Raw genomic sequence first — 17,003 nt, 5'->3', positions numbered from 1 at the left:
GTGAGGTGTGTGGGCGATGTTTTTGTGTGCAGTGATACTGTACTGATCGGGAGAAATGTGGAAGGAACGTGGATGATACACAACATTGCCAATGTCCTAGCAATGTATAATCCCTGGTTTGTGAATGGGGGTGGTCCTGCGTTGCAACAAAGGTATGCATGACCATAGTGACATTGTGTTGTGTTTACTGGCAGGTGCCGGAGTTTGAGCTGTTGCAGCTATGTATAACTATTGAAGGAGTCGATGCGGATGTGCCCGATCTATGCCGAATCTACCGGGATGGTATTACAATGAGCGTGGTGATTGTAAACACCCCTTGACGTCACACAGGGAGTAACGCATAATAGGCCCATGTCCACCAATAATACTCGGTGGGTGTTGCACATAAACATATTGTTTCTAATACACCTTAGTTGATTTGCCGAGATCAGGGGTGTGTGGTCCCTTTCTGTGAGCGTGATTGGACCTGAGCTATAACAGGGCTAACTATGACCATGGCGATATTTAAATGTTTAGATGGCTTTTATTTCCAGGAGCATGTAATTCCCTGCAGGCCATGAGACTATAAATTTACACTTACACTTTGGTTTATTTTCTATGTATATTCAGTAACACATAGAACTATGTTTAATGATTAACACACGGTTATCCAATCAGAAGCTTTGTTTCTACTGTCTTGACACACAGACAGCCGTGATTGGCTGAGAATAAGAGGAGGGTTTCACTTGCCTTTAAAAGTTTGCCATTTTGCACAGTTGTTTGTCAGAGGAAGGAACTGTCTTTTTGTGTCCCAAATCGTCACATTAATAAATTATTTTGCATCAAGACGGCTGAAGACCAGTGAGTGCTTAATACCTGAAATTATATATATATATATATATATATATATATATATATATATATATATATATATATATATATGTATGTAAATGAATATATATTGGTAAAGATATATACAGATATACAAAGGAATATTTATTTAGAAACACTTAGAACATTTTTCTACTATGTGCAGAACATTGGAATGTGAAATATTTACAGTACATACACCGTTAAACACTTTATTAAATATGAATATTGCATAAATAAATAAATACATGTTTTCATCTATATGTCTGTAAAACATATATACACATAAATACAATAAATACATATGTACACACATATATGTGTATATATATATATATATATATATATACTATATATATACTATATATATATGCTATATATATACTATATATATATATATATATATATATATATATATATATATATATATATACACAAACACATACATATGCATATTTAGATATTTATTCCCAAATCGAGAAAACAAACTATAAATGTGAGCACATTCAATAAACAGTGTCAGACTACAGCTAATATACTGAATAAACATTCCTATGTTCTCAAAAGCAATGAGACTCTGGCTAGGAATTTTGGAGTTAGAATCCAATTAAGCTGGCATATAGCACATACATTATGTGATAAACTAGCGAGAAGTCACGTTAGGAGAATAGTAACCAAACAACAATATAAGTGTACATTGAAAGGAACATATACTTGTAGATCATGCTCTTTCTGTGGATATATTTCAAACATCACTAAGATGGATATCTTCCCAAAGGGTGTAAAATAAATGCAGGATGTTATTTATTGTATACAATGTACATGTAAAATGTTCTATGTAGGAATGTCAACAAGAGAACTAAGAATTGGATTAGGTGAACATTTATCTAACATTAGGAATGTCAACAATGATAGAGAATATGGCAAAAAATTAAGTGTAGTAAGACCAACCTAGACCTGAACTTAAATGTTGGGTATTGGAAAAAACTGGCTAGATTTAGAAAATGTTGTAATACTGAAAAAATACTTTTGCAAATGGAAAGTCGTTGGATTTTCTTGTTAAACTCTTTGACACCTAATGGACTAAATGAGCAGATAGTTTATAGTTTATTTTTTATGAACAACATAGTATTATAGTAATATCTAAATACTGTAAGCAGATTTATATTATATGAGTATATGATTATATAATCTGTTTGTTTATTTAAAGGGACATAAAACAGGTTGAGATCTGAGCATATCCTAAAAGGGCTAATTTATTAAAAATAGTTTGCATAAAAAATGTTTAAAAAAATGCTGGCAAGTATTTTAAAATAATTTTCAAACACCCCCCCCCCCCCCCATCAGTGTTTAGACGCAGGCATTGCATTCCAACTGAGTTCACAGCTTCTAGGCATGCACCAGCAGATAATTCCTATGCATTTTTGCAATCTACCAAAACAACAATAGATATAGATACAGCCATAGACGGTAATATGTGGGTGGAGTTAAAGCTGCAGTATAAATTTGCAGCTATAGTAATTAAAGTACATATTATTATATTTTGTCTCTATCCTAACTTGTTTTATGTCCCTTGTATCAACAAGTATTGGTGCATAATTGATTATCCACATCAAGTACATTGGGTATGTTATCTTTAACACCATTGAGATATGTTATGTAGTAATGTTATTTTTGTGAAGATGCTAACAAGCTAAATTTGAGATGAGCTAGGTGTGAGTGGTGAAATATGTGAGTTTATTCATGTACAATTTGATATATACATCGATTGATGTGGAAATATATTATTCGAACATGGTGGTGAATATTTTTGATTGACTAATAGGTTTTAAATGTGTAAAAATTGATAGTGTCATAATAGAAGCATGCAGCTGGTTTATTGGTTAACATTGGAGGCTGTTTTGAATGTGTTTGTATTAGGAGATGAGCTATGTGTTAGTTATTCAATGTGTGAGTGTAATCTTAGAAACTTAGTTGTGTATAGTGATTGATATGTGAATATACTGTGCAAAATATGGTGATGGGTAATTTTGTTTTACTAATAGGGCAACAATGCTTCAAGATGTAAACAACATAGGCATCACAATAGGGGCGTAGCATTTGATTAATTGGTTAGCATTGGAGGCGTCTATTTAGATTCAATCAAGGACGTGGGATTACTATTTAGATCCCGGCACATGTACTATCAAGATGTAAACAACTTAAGCGTCATAATATGGGAGTAGCTTTTAATTTATTTGCTAATATTAGAGGCGTCTAGTTAGATGCAACTGAAGGCGTGGGATTACAATTTAGAATATGGCGCATTTGCTAGCATTTAAGATGTGAGTTACATGTATTTGAAAGATCCTTATTGGCATTATTTAAGGTGTGACATCTTTTTGTAAAATCTGATTGGTTAAAATATTGTATTTAAAGGCTTAGAAGACATGGGCTGGTATCGCCTTTGACAAATTTGCATGCGTAAAATGCCTGTCAGATGTGAGGCACAATCCTGGGGTTACAGCCATACCATTATGGGACTACTATTGCTAAAATAAGTATCGATTTTTACTGCTTCTTTATAGTTTGCTTGCTTCTCTCTTATCCCTAGTTCTAAGGCCATTCTATCTCCCCCTTTGCAGGTTTCTGTAACCATAGCATTAACTTCATAGGGATCTGCTCCCCAGTTGCGTTAATTAGTGAAGCAAAACCTATTTGGTATTTCTGTGAGTATGGATTGGTTTAACAAATTGAATATGGCTGTATACCCTTGGATTTTCATCTGCTGTTCCCCCCTTAGGTGTAAAATTTCATACTTATGTTTTATGGATGTTTTATTATTTTTTATTTCATTTTCTTAATAAAAGTTATGTTTTATATTTTCAGTCTAGACTTTTCTACCTATATTGAAGACATATGTTTCATAGTGTGTAATAGTGTGTACATATTCATACTTTAGCTGTCTCCCCTTTTGAGCCATTTGTTTATGGAAGATATAGAATATGTGACATATTTCCCCTATGATGGATTACAAGTACCCTTTTTGGGACTAATAATGAGACAACTGAGGAGGATTTTTATAGGAATATAAAAGATTCTACTTTAATTGTGGTAGTATATACATTTTTGTTAATATTTATATATATATATATATATATATATGTGTGTCTTTATGTTAAAGCTCTTTTCATTACTTTTTTTCCTAACACCTGAGACCCCATATCTTTGAGCCCTTATAACTTTTTTTGCAATATTGTTTTGAATGATTTTTATTAGATAGTATTATTATGAATGTAACTGTGCTTTGTAATGCATTTTTCATGTGTTTTGTGAACATTTTTGATTTTGCTAAACAGTTAAACCGAGCTCTGAAGTCGCACTATCCAACACGCTTTATCTAAAATTACACTCAAGTGATCGCCTTTACTTTCAACTTGTTATATGAGAACTACACCCGATATGCACAGACAGCTGCGATAAACTCCTTTTCGATCACACATAACTGTTAGTGTGCCACTCATAATCTCGCCTGATATGTTCATTCTTTATTCATACACATCTACCCTACGCTTAGCAAACAAACCTACTTCTCTTCTCTTATATCTACTCTACCTTCGAAGCCTAAATGAAACCTCTACTTTCTTCTATCCCCTCTACCCACCTGCACCAACCCGTTCATCTGCCATTAATACTTAAGATCTGGCAGGCTACTTTCTAAACAAAATGCATACTATTCAAAGGAACATCCTAACACAAGCCTGCAATCTTCCATCTCCAACTCCGGTTACCGCCTCTGCCACTCTCTGGATCTTTCTTGGTTTCTGTGATACTGCTGTCTCTTGGATCCCCTCTTAACCTTCTAACAGGTCCTTTTCTGTGTCATTTGCTGGCAACTCCTCCTCTTTATTGCCTCTGTTGGTTGGAGTATGTCATGACTCTGTCATGGGTCCTCTACTCTTCTCTATTTATATGTATTCACTCGGTAAACTTATCAACAACTATGGCTTCAAATATCACCTCTATGCTGATGACAACTAGATCTAACTCTCCACCCTGGCTCTCTCTCCCTCTGTCCATTCTCATGTCAGCAACTACTTATCTTGCATTTCTTTTTGGATGGTATTTTGCCACCTAAAGGTTAACATGTCCTTCTAATCCCCCTTCTAGCTGTTCTCCAATTTCTGACTTTTCTATCACTATCAGTGGCATCACTATATCCCCCTTAACCCAAGTCTGCTGCCTTGGAGTTACACTTGATTATAATCCTTCATGCCCCACATCCAATTGCTCTCTTCATCCTGCCATTTCTGAGCTCTGACACCGCTAAGCAACTAAACCACTCCCTTGTAATTTTCTGACTTAACAACTGAAATAACCTAATAACTGGCCTTCCTCTCTCCACCTTTCCCACCGCTCTGCTTCTGCTTCACCTCTCTGTGAGTCACTTCACTGGTTCCCCATTCACAGCAGAATTAAATTCAAAATTTACACCATGACCTACAAAAGCCCCTTACCAACATCGCTCCCAACTACATTTTCTCACTAATCAACAAATACACTCCAGCCCACCCCCTGAGGTCCAACATTGACCTGCTCTTTGCATCTTCTATCATCTTGCAGCATCAACCCACTGGAACACACTTCCTCACAATCTCAGACTTTCCCCTAATCTGTCTTCCTTTAAACTCTCCCTAAAGGCATTTTTGTTTGAGGAAACTTACCACCCAACTGATAAACAAATAAGTTTTACTTACCTAATAATTGCCCTCATTTAACTCTATACTAAAATTATTCTCAGCCTTGCAGTCCTCACCTCCAGTTTCTCCCCCTCCTACTTTTCTAGATTGTAAGTTCAGACAGAAATAGGACCCTCAATTCCTCCTGTATTTGTTTGATACATTTTGTCTTGTCTCTTACAATATTGTATCATTGTTGTACTTTTATCATTTGTATCCATGGACAGCACTGTGGAATTTGTTGGTGCTTCATAAATAAAGTATAATAATAATAAGTGGTAAATGATGCGTCTTGGAGACCTGAAGAAAAGTGTTATTTAATATATGCATATCAAATGCATGTAAAATGTGTAAGTGGAAATGAAAGGTTAAAAATAAAAAGCTAGTACTGTGTGAGTGAAGGGGCATGGAAATGCAGCCTGGATCATGGTGAAAGCAGACAAATGCATACCAAAATTAAACAGTTTAAAGGGACATAGAAAAACAGCCTGGATTGTGGTGAAAGCAGATGAATTGCTTACCAAAATAAAACTGTTTAAAGTGACATAGAAATGTAGCCTGGATCATGGTAAAAGAATTGCATACCAAAATAAATGGTTTTAAGGGAAATGGAAATGCAGCCTGGATAGTGGTGAAAGTAGATGAATTGCATACCTGTAGGGAGATAAGATGGGGAAGAGTTAGAGCAATTGCTTTGTTCATGCTTCATGATGTTAGCAGATTATTCTGGATGAAAGCATTGTGGCTGCAACTCCAGTTATAACTCAGTTGCCACTTGTAACCAAGGCCACTTATAAAACAAGGCCCAGAGAGCCAAGGCTTAGAGACAGAGTTCTGCTGTTTATAGTAGTGAAATCTAACCACCACTTGTAATTTAAGGGATAATAGCACCTCCTGTGCTATGACTTAAAAGTATGCTGCACTCTAAAAAAATTATGACCAAATTAAAATTCTTTCTAAGCACAGGGTTGCAATATAAAAATTGCACCTTGCACTATCTGACGCTCTAGACTTGTAATCTACCTCAGCATGAGCAAGCTAAAAGAGTGTAACTCCAATAAGTAAGTCAAATGTTGTGGGATAAACCCTAGCATCTTTGAGAGCAATGTTCAGACCTCACTTTTCAGAGATAAATTACAGGAAAATTGCAAAAATAAATAATGAAAGTACCCTGCAAAACTACACATTAATAACCTTAAATATATTAAAAAAATGTAAAACCTTGGGATGGGCGGAGCTAGCTAGCAAGGAGAGCAGACGTGGGTTCATAGAGCTCCTCTGCTACAATTGATTAAAAGTGGACAAATACACAAATCCCTAATGACCTAACCTGTTAAACTCCTCAGAGGTTAAGGGTAACCACGTCTGCTGACCCTTCAAAGAACGAATCTTTAATCTGTGGATTCCGGAGCTTTCTCTGTGGCATCGCTGTTCGGGCCTAAATCAACTAATGAGGCAGTGTGGATATAATTCCTCCTAACATTATTGAAGAATCCCTCTCTTAATACCCGCTAAATGGATTTGGAGGCGGCACTGCACAGGTTCGAGGATCGTGTATGTGGGATCCTAGAGGATCACTTCTCAGAAATGAACTCGTTACTCACCCAGCTCAGTGAACAGTTTTCCATCCCACATGACAGGCAAGATGGCGGCGCCATATCAGGAACCACTATAGCTATACACTCGCAGTCTCTACATGTGCTGGAAAACCCTGTTCCCCTGAAAGCAGCCGCTCCTCCGATAGGAGTACGCAGACATCTTCATGCCCCAGCTGGTGAGAAAATTCTAGACAACCTGAGAGCTCCGGGTCCTAGACTTACTATGTCGGTTTCTAAGACAGTCACAGATACGGAACGGTACGCATACCTGGATGATCCGGTGGGAGCGGCATCACACAGGCTTATTCCCGGGGCTGACTTAAGCCTTCCGCCACATGGATGGACAGTGGTTTGCGATCCCCCAACCTCGCTTCACGGAGGCGTTGAGTGGAGCCTTTCTACCTGGCTCTATAGCTCCTTCATGCCAATGCAGCTATCAGGAACTGGAGTCACATCGGCTACAGGCATTGGCTAAAGGACAGTTGTTAAACACATTCACGGCAGCCTAAACTGTTTCTCAGGGTACATGACATGATATCCTTTTGCTTATGATACATTTTGTTTTTTGGCACTCCGTTCTCTGATCACAACATATATTTCTATATATGCACCTAGTAGCTTGTGTTAAAGCATTTGTTCTTATTACCATATTTCTCTACAGCGGACTAAGCTTCAGTGAATACCTATTGGCTCTGGGAGATTTTTATGATGACTGCAATGTCGGATATGTTTCTCTCCCCAGTCAGTTTGGGACTTTTATTTTGATCTCAGTTGTCTGTTTGTTAGTTATTTTTCTCAACCACGATCTCTGTTACATAGCCTGTCTAAACACACCAACCTGTTTAATTTTAGGTTATGCATATTACAAATGAATACCGCACAGTATAACTCTCATGTAACTGGTACCACTCTCTATTAGAGATCACCTTTTATTCTACCATCAGTTTTGAGTGGATACCAGTGTTTATATTTGGAGACATTTTAAACAGGGTTTACTCATGGCATAGGTCACTGGGAGTCTATAGACCTCTGCTGATACCAATTTTTTTTTAGATATTATAATTGCCATGTATGATTCACCAGCTATGGGTTTAGGGACGCTCATATAGGGATTAGATACCACTTCTGATTTGTACACCTATTTAACTCTACAATACATAGCATAATGTTGATACTAGAGTCTACTATACTAGTTCTGGAATGTGCAGTGTTAGCCTGTTTAATAATAACTATATGGTCTGGTGATAGTTTTCAAGTTCTCTATCCCTTTGATAATCAGGAAGACCAGTAACCCCATAACACTAGATAATACTATTATGCCTTTGTATTTATATCTTACAAGTATATTGCTACTTACCATACATGTATATTTTAATATGCTTTATTGCCCCTTCTATCTGAGTGTTAAGGTTAAGCTGACCCGGCTTACATCTATATTAATATATGGCTACTCTATCCTAACTACCCTAGCTCCTAGTCCTACACTATGCACGTGAGCCCGATACCCAAGATTTACTTACCCAGTTTAATACTAACCGTTCCAATACGGGAACTTAAATTCCATATAGTTATCTTGCTATGCCATCTTTTATATCAATACACAGCTCCCATGGATTAGCGGCTACACATAATTATCCACATCTATAGATAATATTAACATAAGACCTCTTTAAGATTTCACTAGGATGCATTATCGTTTCTGCAGTTATACAGTTTATATTTTTACTGAACAGTTTTTATTTAGTTATTAAAAGTAGGTATGCTACGCAATTTCAAACTTATCTACACATTTATAAATTAAGCCTACTATGTATGTATATATTTTCCCAAGAACAAAACTGATAGTCCTTAATTGTTTCTGCCTGAGCTCCCATCAGCTTACTTAATTAGGTTAGTTGTTAATTTTCTCTCTCCTAGTATGTTTCTATATTACTAGACTCCGCCCCCCCCCCTTCTTAGACACAAATTCTATTTGTGTTATCCCCTTCTACGGGGACTGGAGAAGTCAGTTTCGTATTTGGATACACTTCTCCTTTTGGTGATCCTGCGGTTCACCATACCTGATAAAGTAGTTAAAACCTCACCCGATTAATACTGATACACTCGGTTCAAACCTATAAGACACCCATTAAATTGTCTGAACTGAATAGCTGGTCTTTAGTGTTTTATTCTGATTTCTCTTTGTTCATCTGTTCAATATTGGCTCTTCTCATCTTCCTCTATGTGAAAATTGAAATCCTTATAGGAGATGATTCCTAAACTGACTTTATGAAGTCCCTAGAAAGTTAAGTTAATTGATAGTATTGAAGTACTAGTTTGCCCCTGTGTTTACAGTCTGTTCACACTATTTAAAAATGAGGTTTAAATTCTTATTCAAAATATTTAAAAATGAGGTTTATGATGTAGATATTTTATTCATGCTTGATATGCCTGATTTAAATGATCTGTATTCCCATCAACAGCTATATTTACTATGTCATTACAACAATATATTGTTTACATATATGTACATTTATTAGTCACCTGCGTTGTGACACCTGCTGTATTGCTTAATCCTCAATAAAAAAAAATAAAAAAAATGTAAAACCTTGTTGTTGAGACAATGGTCCCCCATTTATCAAGCTGCTAAAGAGGGGTTCCGGTATTTCAGACTCACCTGAAACTCTAGATAAGTAGCAGCAGGTCTTAAGACCACTGTTGCTGTTGCTTAACGTCTCCACCACCTAAAGTGTGAAATTATCCCCACCTGATCCGATCGGGATGATTGACGGCTCCTGCTCATGATTTATTGAGCATTGCAAAATGTCACATCTAATATTAATTAGATAGTGGTACGAACTATGATCTGAAAATAATGTACACACCTAAATAGATGTCTATGAATTGGAGTTTTGTGACAGAAGAGGTAACAACTATGCACTATAGTGAAAGTTACCTCTCTGTCTTTATATAGCCACTAGCAATATATCAGTTGTACACACCGGTGTAAGTGATTTAGATACAGAGGTGGCTTTGAGTAATAGAACGTTAATCAATAAGTTGATCCAATAAGCTCTATGTACAGATACTCTGAATTATTATCACTAAAGAATCACACATTTTCCTCAAGGAGTATATCGCAGAATTAGCAGTATGTAAGAGCTGTAACATAGGAAATAGGTTATCTATCAGAGTAGTTCCTAGTAGCATAGAACAGTATGAAATAACTGGCGGAAAGACAGTTCAAATATCAGGTGTGGTTGGAATCATAACAAGGCACATCGGGAAAGCAAGTATGAAGCACATTAGTTTCCAAATATCACAGTTAACTTATTTATATGACCTGTATGGGCTGAGTTGGTCTAACAAGCGACTGCTCTGCTTGAAGGAGTGACGCTGAATGGCTAGAGCTGCAATCCCAGTGTAGTGGAGCAGGAGAGAGGCGAACTGAATCTGTGGCTGCAGCTGATGACATCAGGAGGATCAACGATAACACAGACAGTTGCCGAGGATAAGGAGGCAGCGGAGTTAGGCTGAAGTAAACCGGTGCTTCAGAGAAACTTGCACCCGAAACTTGAAGGTACCTGGGAAGTACTTTAAGTAGACCTGCACATAAGTAGAGATTCAAGCTTCTGTGGCTAAGTTCTACAATAATCCAGCATGGAACACTGGAAGGAGGAGTCTTAAATAGGCAGGATAGGAACTGCAGTTAAAGTGATAGATAGGTTATGAACACTAAGGGCTAGATTTATTAAATCTGAGGCGTACAGGGGCGCATATACGCGCCCCTGTACGCCTCAGCTTGCCTGTGGCGGGGCAAAAATACCCGCAGGTATTCGGCATTGCACATGAGCGCGTGATTGGCTGTGCGCGGGCAGGAGCTGTCAATCTCCTCCTGACTAGACCGAGGAGATTGAATTTCGCCACATTAGAGGTGGCGAAGAGGCTAAGGAAGCAGCGGTCTGGTGACCGCTGCTTGATAAATGACGGCGAGCAAGTTCTTGTGAGAACTTGCAGCCGTAGGGCGTTAATAAATCTAGCCCTAAGCATTCACGAATCCTGACACACAAGCAGGGAAACATGTCTGTCCAACCTTTGTTAACTGGAGTCCAATAACTAATAAGATTTTTACAGAAGGTGATGTTGGATTGAAAAAGTATTTCAAGCCAACTTATTTTTCAAGTGTATTATTAAGTACAGCATTTTTATGTTGTGTGGCATCATACATTCTTCAAAAATAACACATTCTACTCTATATCTTTTTATATTTATATACTAGGATATATTGTTTTGGGGGATCATGAAGTTATAAATATATATATAGAGAAGTAAAATATACTTTTCTAAACGGACGAGGAAGGCCTCTTGTGTTAAGAAAAGTGTTGCAGTGAAAACAGTTTGATACTGTCCCTATTGAAGAAAGGTTTCATGTTAAAAATATATCTAGCAGTTTTCGTTACAAAAAAAAGATGACTGTGTGCTAAGTGGGAAATTTGTTGATTATATTTAAATGTGCTATTAGAGAATAATTAGCTTAGCTTTTATTAAAATAGCTTTTATGACACTATAGAAAAAGTAGCAAGGCTATGAGCAAAAATTTTAAATATTTTTTTGATGGAACATATTAAAGGGAAAAAATGTCAAAATTATAATGTACGTTGGTACATTGCAATTTGGGATAGAAGCATTTTTGCATTAAACTTTCATTAGCAAAAATGCTTCTAGTAAGTTATTACTATTTTTCATTGGCAAAGCACATATGCTGTGAGGGTTCCGTGCACCAGTGTTCAAACACTACACCTTCTCAAAGAGTCAGTAGTGGCTTATATGACAAATTGAATCTTCACAGACAATACACAATCGGCAGCTTTCTGAGCTTTAATACTGGTAGATGGGACCTCATAGCATATGTCCATATGCCACTGAAAAACAGTCATTCATTTTACCAGAAACATTTTTTGCTAATAGAAGTATATTGAAAAAATGCTTCTATTTAAAATTGTAATGCACCCATGTAGATTCCTATTTTGACCTTCCGTTCCCTTAAAACAGTGGATGATAAATATTGTTATAAATTAAAGATAGAAAAGCTAGTAATTAATAATTAAATAATTGTTTATAAGGACACATGGAAAGCTTTCAAGGGACATAAGGGATAAACCTCCTATTACGTCTTTCCTGTACCCACATGACTTAAATGAAATACTATACTTAACAATAAGTTACATGAAATAAAAACACTTGACAACCAGTTAAATGGGCAAAAGACCGGTCACGGTCACATTTATTAACACATAAGCCTTTAAAACTAGGCCTATGTAAATATGCCAACTAGGCAACCAAAGTGCTTCAAATAGGAGAACTGTAACAGTTCTTCGCTGGTGGCGGCAATGAACTAGCTAAAATTAACCCCTACTAGCAGACGGTCAGAGCCCTACACGGTGTGTGCAGTGTGGCACGATTGCCACACCCAATTGGCGGGGAGAGAGAGCTGTAAGCTGAAAGAGGTATTTGCCTAAGATTCGTAGGGGGGAGGAACCCCTAGGTCGGCACCTAGTGAGTGTCACCTCCCCCATCCCATGGCATCACTCATCTCTCTCCCTGCCCGCTCTCTGTGCCCTGACCGACCGCCAGCTAGGGCACATACGACCAGCCCAGTAAGGCGACCCCCCCCGGTACGAGTCGTAAAACACGCTCCAAGAGGGTGGAAGACTAAATTACCCCCTGGTCTTAATGAGCTAGTTCAATTAAACCTACCCACGCCAGGGTGAGCCCTCAACATTACCCTAAGCCGCCACATCTTCATCCAGGGTCGGGTGGGCGGGAAATTTTTTTCCTTGAAGTCTGGAACCAGGAACAAAAGAGGGCTGGATTCACTGCAGTCAGGACCTATAAAGGTAAGCAGAAACACCCGCCCCCCTACTTGCAACAATGTAACATCTAGAACCTTCCAGACTTCAACTCAGTTATCCCTTAATTTTGTTACAGGCCCAGTAGAGGGCCCTCCACTTCCATAAGGGATAAACCTCCAATTATATCTTTCCTGTACCCACATGACTTAAATGAAATACTATACTTAACAATAAGTTACATGAAATAAAAACACTTGACAACCAGTTAAATGGGCAAAAGACCGGTCACGGTCACATTTATTAACACATAAGCCTTTAAAACTAGGCCTATGTAAATATGCCAACTAGGCAACCAAAGTACTTCAAATAGGAGAACTGTAACAGTTCTTCGCTGGTGGCGGCAATGAACTAGCTAAAATTAACCCCTACTAGCAGATGGTCAGAGCCCTACACGGTGTGTGCAGTGTGGCACGATTGCCACACCCAATTGGCGGGGAGAGAGAGTTGTAAGCTGAAAGAGGTATTTGCCTAAGATTTTTAGGGGGGAGGAACCCCTAGGTCGGCACCTAGTGAGTGTCACCTCCCCCATCCCATGGCATCACTCATCTCTCTCCCTGCCCGCTCTCTGGGCCCTGACCGACCGCCACAAGAGTCAACCGCCTCTTGCCGCCACAACTGACAAGCTCTTACCATATATATTAACTCTATAATAATACAACCATAAATTTTAAAACATATACATTCAAACAACCAGTAACAATACTTTCCTAATATCCCCCAGAAAAATGTCCAAGCCCACCTCCGTCAGGTGAACATCATCAGGGCGACAGAGAGCCTTGTTGTCAGCCGTCAACTCGTCATGCCTAATGGCAAAACCACCTAACGCTGTGACCCACCGCCCCATCTCCCTATTCAGCTTCTTCCTCACGTTATACGCTGCCCTCTGATTTACAATGTACCTCCAACGCAGTCGTGCAACTACGTTGGACCAACCAATCTGTACCTCAGGAAGCCAAGCACAGATCCAGCGTATGTCAGAAGCCATCTTTCGAATCAAATCCAAAACAGGAACGGACCCCATGTCGTTCCCCCCAAATGCAGCACAATAATGTGAGGCTTTCCCCACCGCCTGTGTGCATCCTGGAGCAAGGTGGGCAACTCATCCCAAGTTAAACCCCTGCGCCCTAGCCACCGCACATTAGCTCTGGATGCCGCAAATCTCAATTGCTGCCCGTCTGGCCGCTGCGACGCCCTGATGGACGCCCAGTGCACGAAGGAATGCCCCACTATCCATACCCGTTTCGCGGGGGCATTCATGCTTGAAAACATAGGATACAAAAACTGAGCAAACCATGACCTACCGATGCTTCCCAAACCACAACTACCATCAAAATCAGGACCCCTTTAATCAACTTGCGAAACCCAGCCTACATGGGTTCGCCCCCCAAAGGGCGTATATATGCTTTAAAACGACCTGACTTCCAACGCCCTAATTTCTTGATATCTGATTCACAAACACCACTGGTCGCCGCGGTAGTGGCAGCCCCGATCCTAAAGGAATGGGACGCAATTCTCAATGGATCCAACCCGGCAGCAGCCGCCGCCTTGGCCAGGACCCTTTTAAATTGAAACAACGATAACGCAGGCCCATCTTCATGAATGAATAACTGACGAAAACCCTGTGGTCTAAGCTGGCAATAATCGTTGAAACTCCTAACCGGGCAACATTCAGGGAATTCGCTTTTTCCTAGCACGAGCCAAGCTCCCTTGCCTTCTGGATCCGTCTTGGACCTAGGCACTAGAAGCAGCAGCCCATCATCCGATGGCCGCACATGCTCCCATTGTATCCCAACATACGTATCCCTCCTCGACGCAGCCACAAGTTCGCCGACCCTTAATGCCCCAGCCAGGGCAAACGAGAAGGCCGCCCTAAACAGTGCCGCCTCGAACAAGGATGAGCACACTGACTGCAGCGTACCCACCAGTTTGCGCAGTCTTAGAGGTGTAATTGGTTCTTTGCGGTCTTTTTCACGTGGGGACAACCGCCCCCAACCCTTCATTGACCGGGAAAAATCCGCAATACCGAACGCCTTATTGAAGAACGCCACGGCAGTAAGCCTGCTCTGAGCAGACAGCCTAGATACTCCCTGACTATGTAACCCCGCAAGCCAGTCAAGCACCTGTACCTGTGTAGCCGACTTTACGGTAAACCCCTGTTGGCCGGCGAAGCAGACCCACGATCTCTAGTGCTTCTCATATGCACCCCACGTCTTGGAAGCCAAGGACGCCCTTATCAGAGGGAGGACACTTTCCCAACCCCCGCCATCTGCCAAAGAAAAGGAGGGCAATTTAGACCGGTTCTCGCGGCCCCTGGCGCCACCCTCCTAAACTGATCCCATTGAAATCTGGACAGAGCATCTGCTACGATGTTTCTAACACCCAGCACGTGTCGCGCCGTGAAACGCACGTTCAACTGCAAACAACGCAACACCATGTGTCGTAAGTATGTAACCACCCTGGGAGAAGAAGCAGATAGCTGGTTTATGGCAAAGACAACGCTCATGTTGTCTGACCAAAAAATCACCGCCCGGTTGGCCAGCCTCTGGCCCCAGAGTTCGACCGCCACAATGATTGGGAAAATTTCCAACAACGTTAGGTTTCTGGTTAAACCAGCAGAAACCCAATCCACCGGCCAAGGAGCCGCGCTCCATTCGCCATTGAAATAAGCCCCACACCCAAAACCACCCGTCGCATCAGTAAATAGATGAAGCGATTGATTGGACATAGGGCCCTCCTGCCAAATGCAGACACCGTTGAATTTCTTTAGAAATTCCTCCCATACCCAGAGATCTTCTCTCATCTCCGCGGACACCCTAACCCGGGAACCCCTCCCCTTCGGGCCTTGTAGTTGACTCTCCAATCTCCTGTTGAATACCTTTCCCATGGGTATAGCCCTGCCAGCGAAATTAAGGAGACCCAACAAGGACTGCAGTTCCTTAAGTGAAATCGAGTCCGCACTGCGCACAGAGAAAACCACCTGCAACAGGCGGTCGACTTTGTCCTGTGGCAACCTACAAACCGCAGCCTCAGTATATATTTCGATACCAAGGAATGTAAGGCACGGGCAGGGACCCTGTGTCTTATCCTCTGCCAGAGGCACCCCGAATCTACCCATCATGTCTTGCATGATGACCATCATGCGTGAGCATTCATCCAAATCCGCCCTACCTACCAGCAGGAAGTCATCCAGGTAGTGGGCCATGGCCCCACCCCCAGATGCCCTCTGCACCACCCAGTGTAGAAAGGAACTAAAACACTCGAACAAGGCGCATGATAGCGAGCATCCCATGGGAAGACATTTGTCCACATAGAAAGCCCCATCCGCCTTCATACCCATCTCCTGAATGCTGACGGGTGCAGGGGCAGCAGACGAAAAGCTGACTCAATGTCCAGTTTCGCCATTAGAGCCCCAGCTCCCTTACCCCTGACGATCCCCAGAGCATCGTCAAATGACTGGTAGTGGACCGAGCTCATGTCCGGGTCGATGGCATCGTTCACCGACCCCCCTTTTGGAAACGACAAGTGGTGAATAAGCCGAAACTTGCCCGTGTCCTTCTTGGGGACTACCCCCAAAGGGGACACCACTAAGTCAGGCAGTGGCCGGGCCCCGAATGGGCCAGCTACCCTGCCCAATGCGAGTTCTTTATTCAGTTTTTCCCGCACTACTTCCGGGAATTCGTAAGCCGACTTAAGGTTCCTGTGAACCACGGAACCCACAACATCTCCCCCCACCGGGATCCTAAACCCCTCCCGCAACCCAGACCTAAGCAGCTGAGCAGCTTCTTGGTCCGGGTAATGAGCCAGCCAAGGCTCCATGGCTGTTAATCTAAGTGGGGTTGGGGCCCTTTTACCCAGGGCCCCCTCTGGATGCCGGCTTGTCAGTGCCGGGTTCCTTCCGCTTGATGCAATCCGCCCCTGAATGTGGTCCACCGCAGAATTTGCAGATG

General features: G+C 40.7%; 1 long non-coding RNA gene across 3 annotated transcripts in view; it reads left to right on the top strand.

Annotated features, from left to right (window-relative positions):
* Positions 1-775: 775 nt before the first annotated feature.
* Positions 776-17,003, top strand: part of LOC128653956 (uncharacterized) — a 431,620-nt gene continuing 415,392 nt past the window's right edge. For 2 of the 3 annotated variants that reach the window (XR_008401410.1, XR_008401408.1), the window contains exon 1: positions 778-840. This is a non-coding gene — a long non-coding RNA (uncharacterized LOC128653956). Of the gene's footprint in view, positions 841-17,003 lie in introns of all 3 variants that reach the window. The other variant, XR_008401409.1, reaches the window with a different exon arrangement.

The sequence above is a fragment of the Bombina bombina genome, chromosome 3, assembly GCF_027579735.1.
Source record: "Bombina bombina isolate aBomBom1 chromosome 3, aBomBom1.pri, whole genome shotgun sequence".
In the NCBI taxonomy this organism is placed as follows: Eukaryota; Metazoa; Chordata; class Amphibia; order Anura; family Bombinatoridae; genus Bombina; species Bombina bombina.
This window is presented reverse-complemented; position numbering and strand designations above follow the sequence as displayed.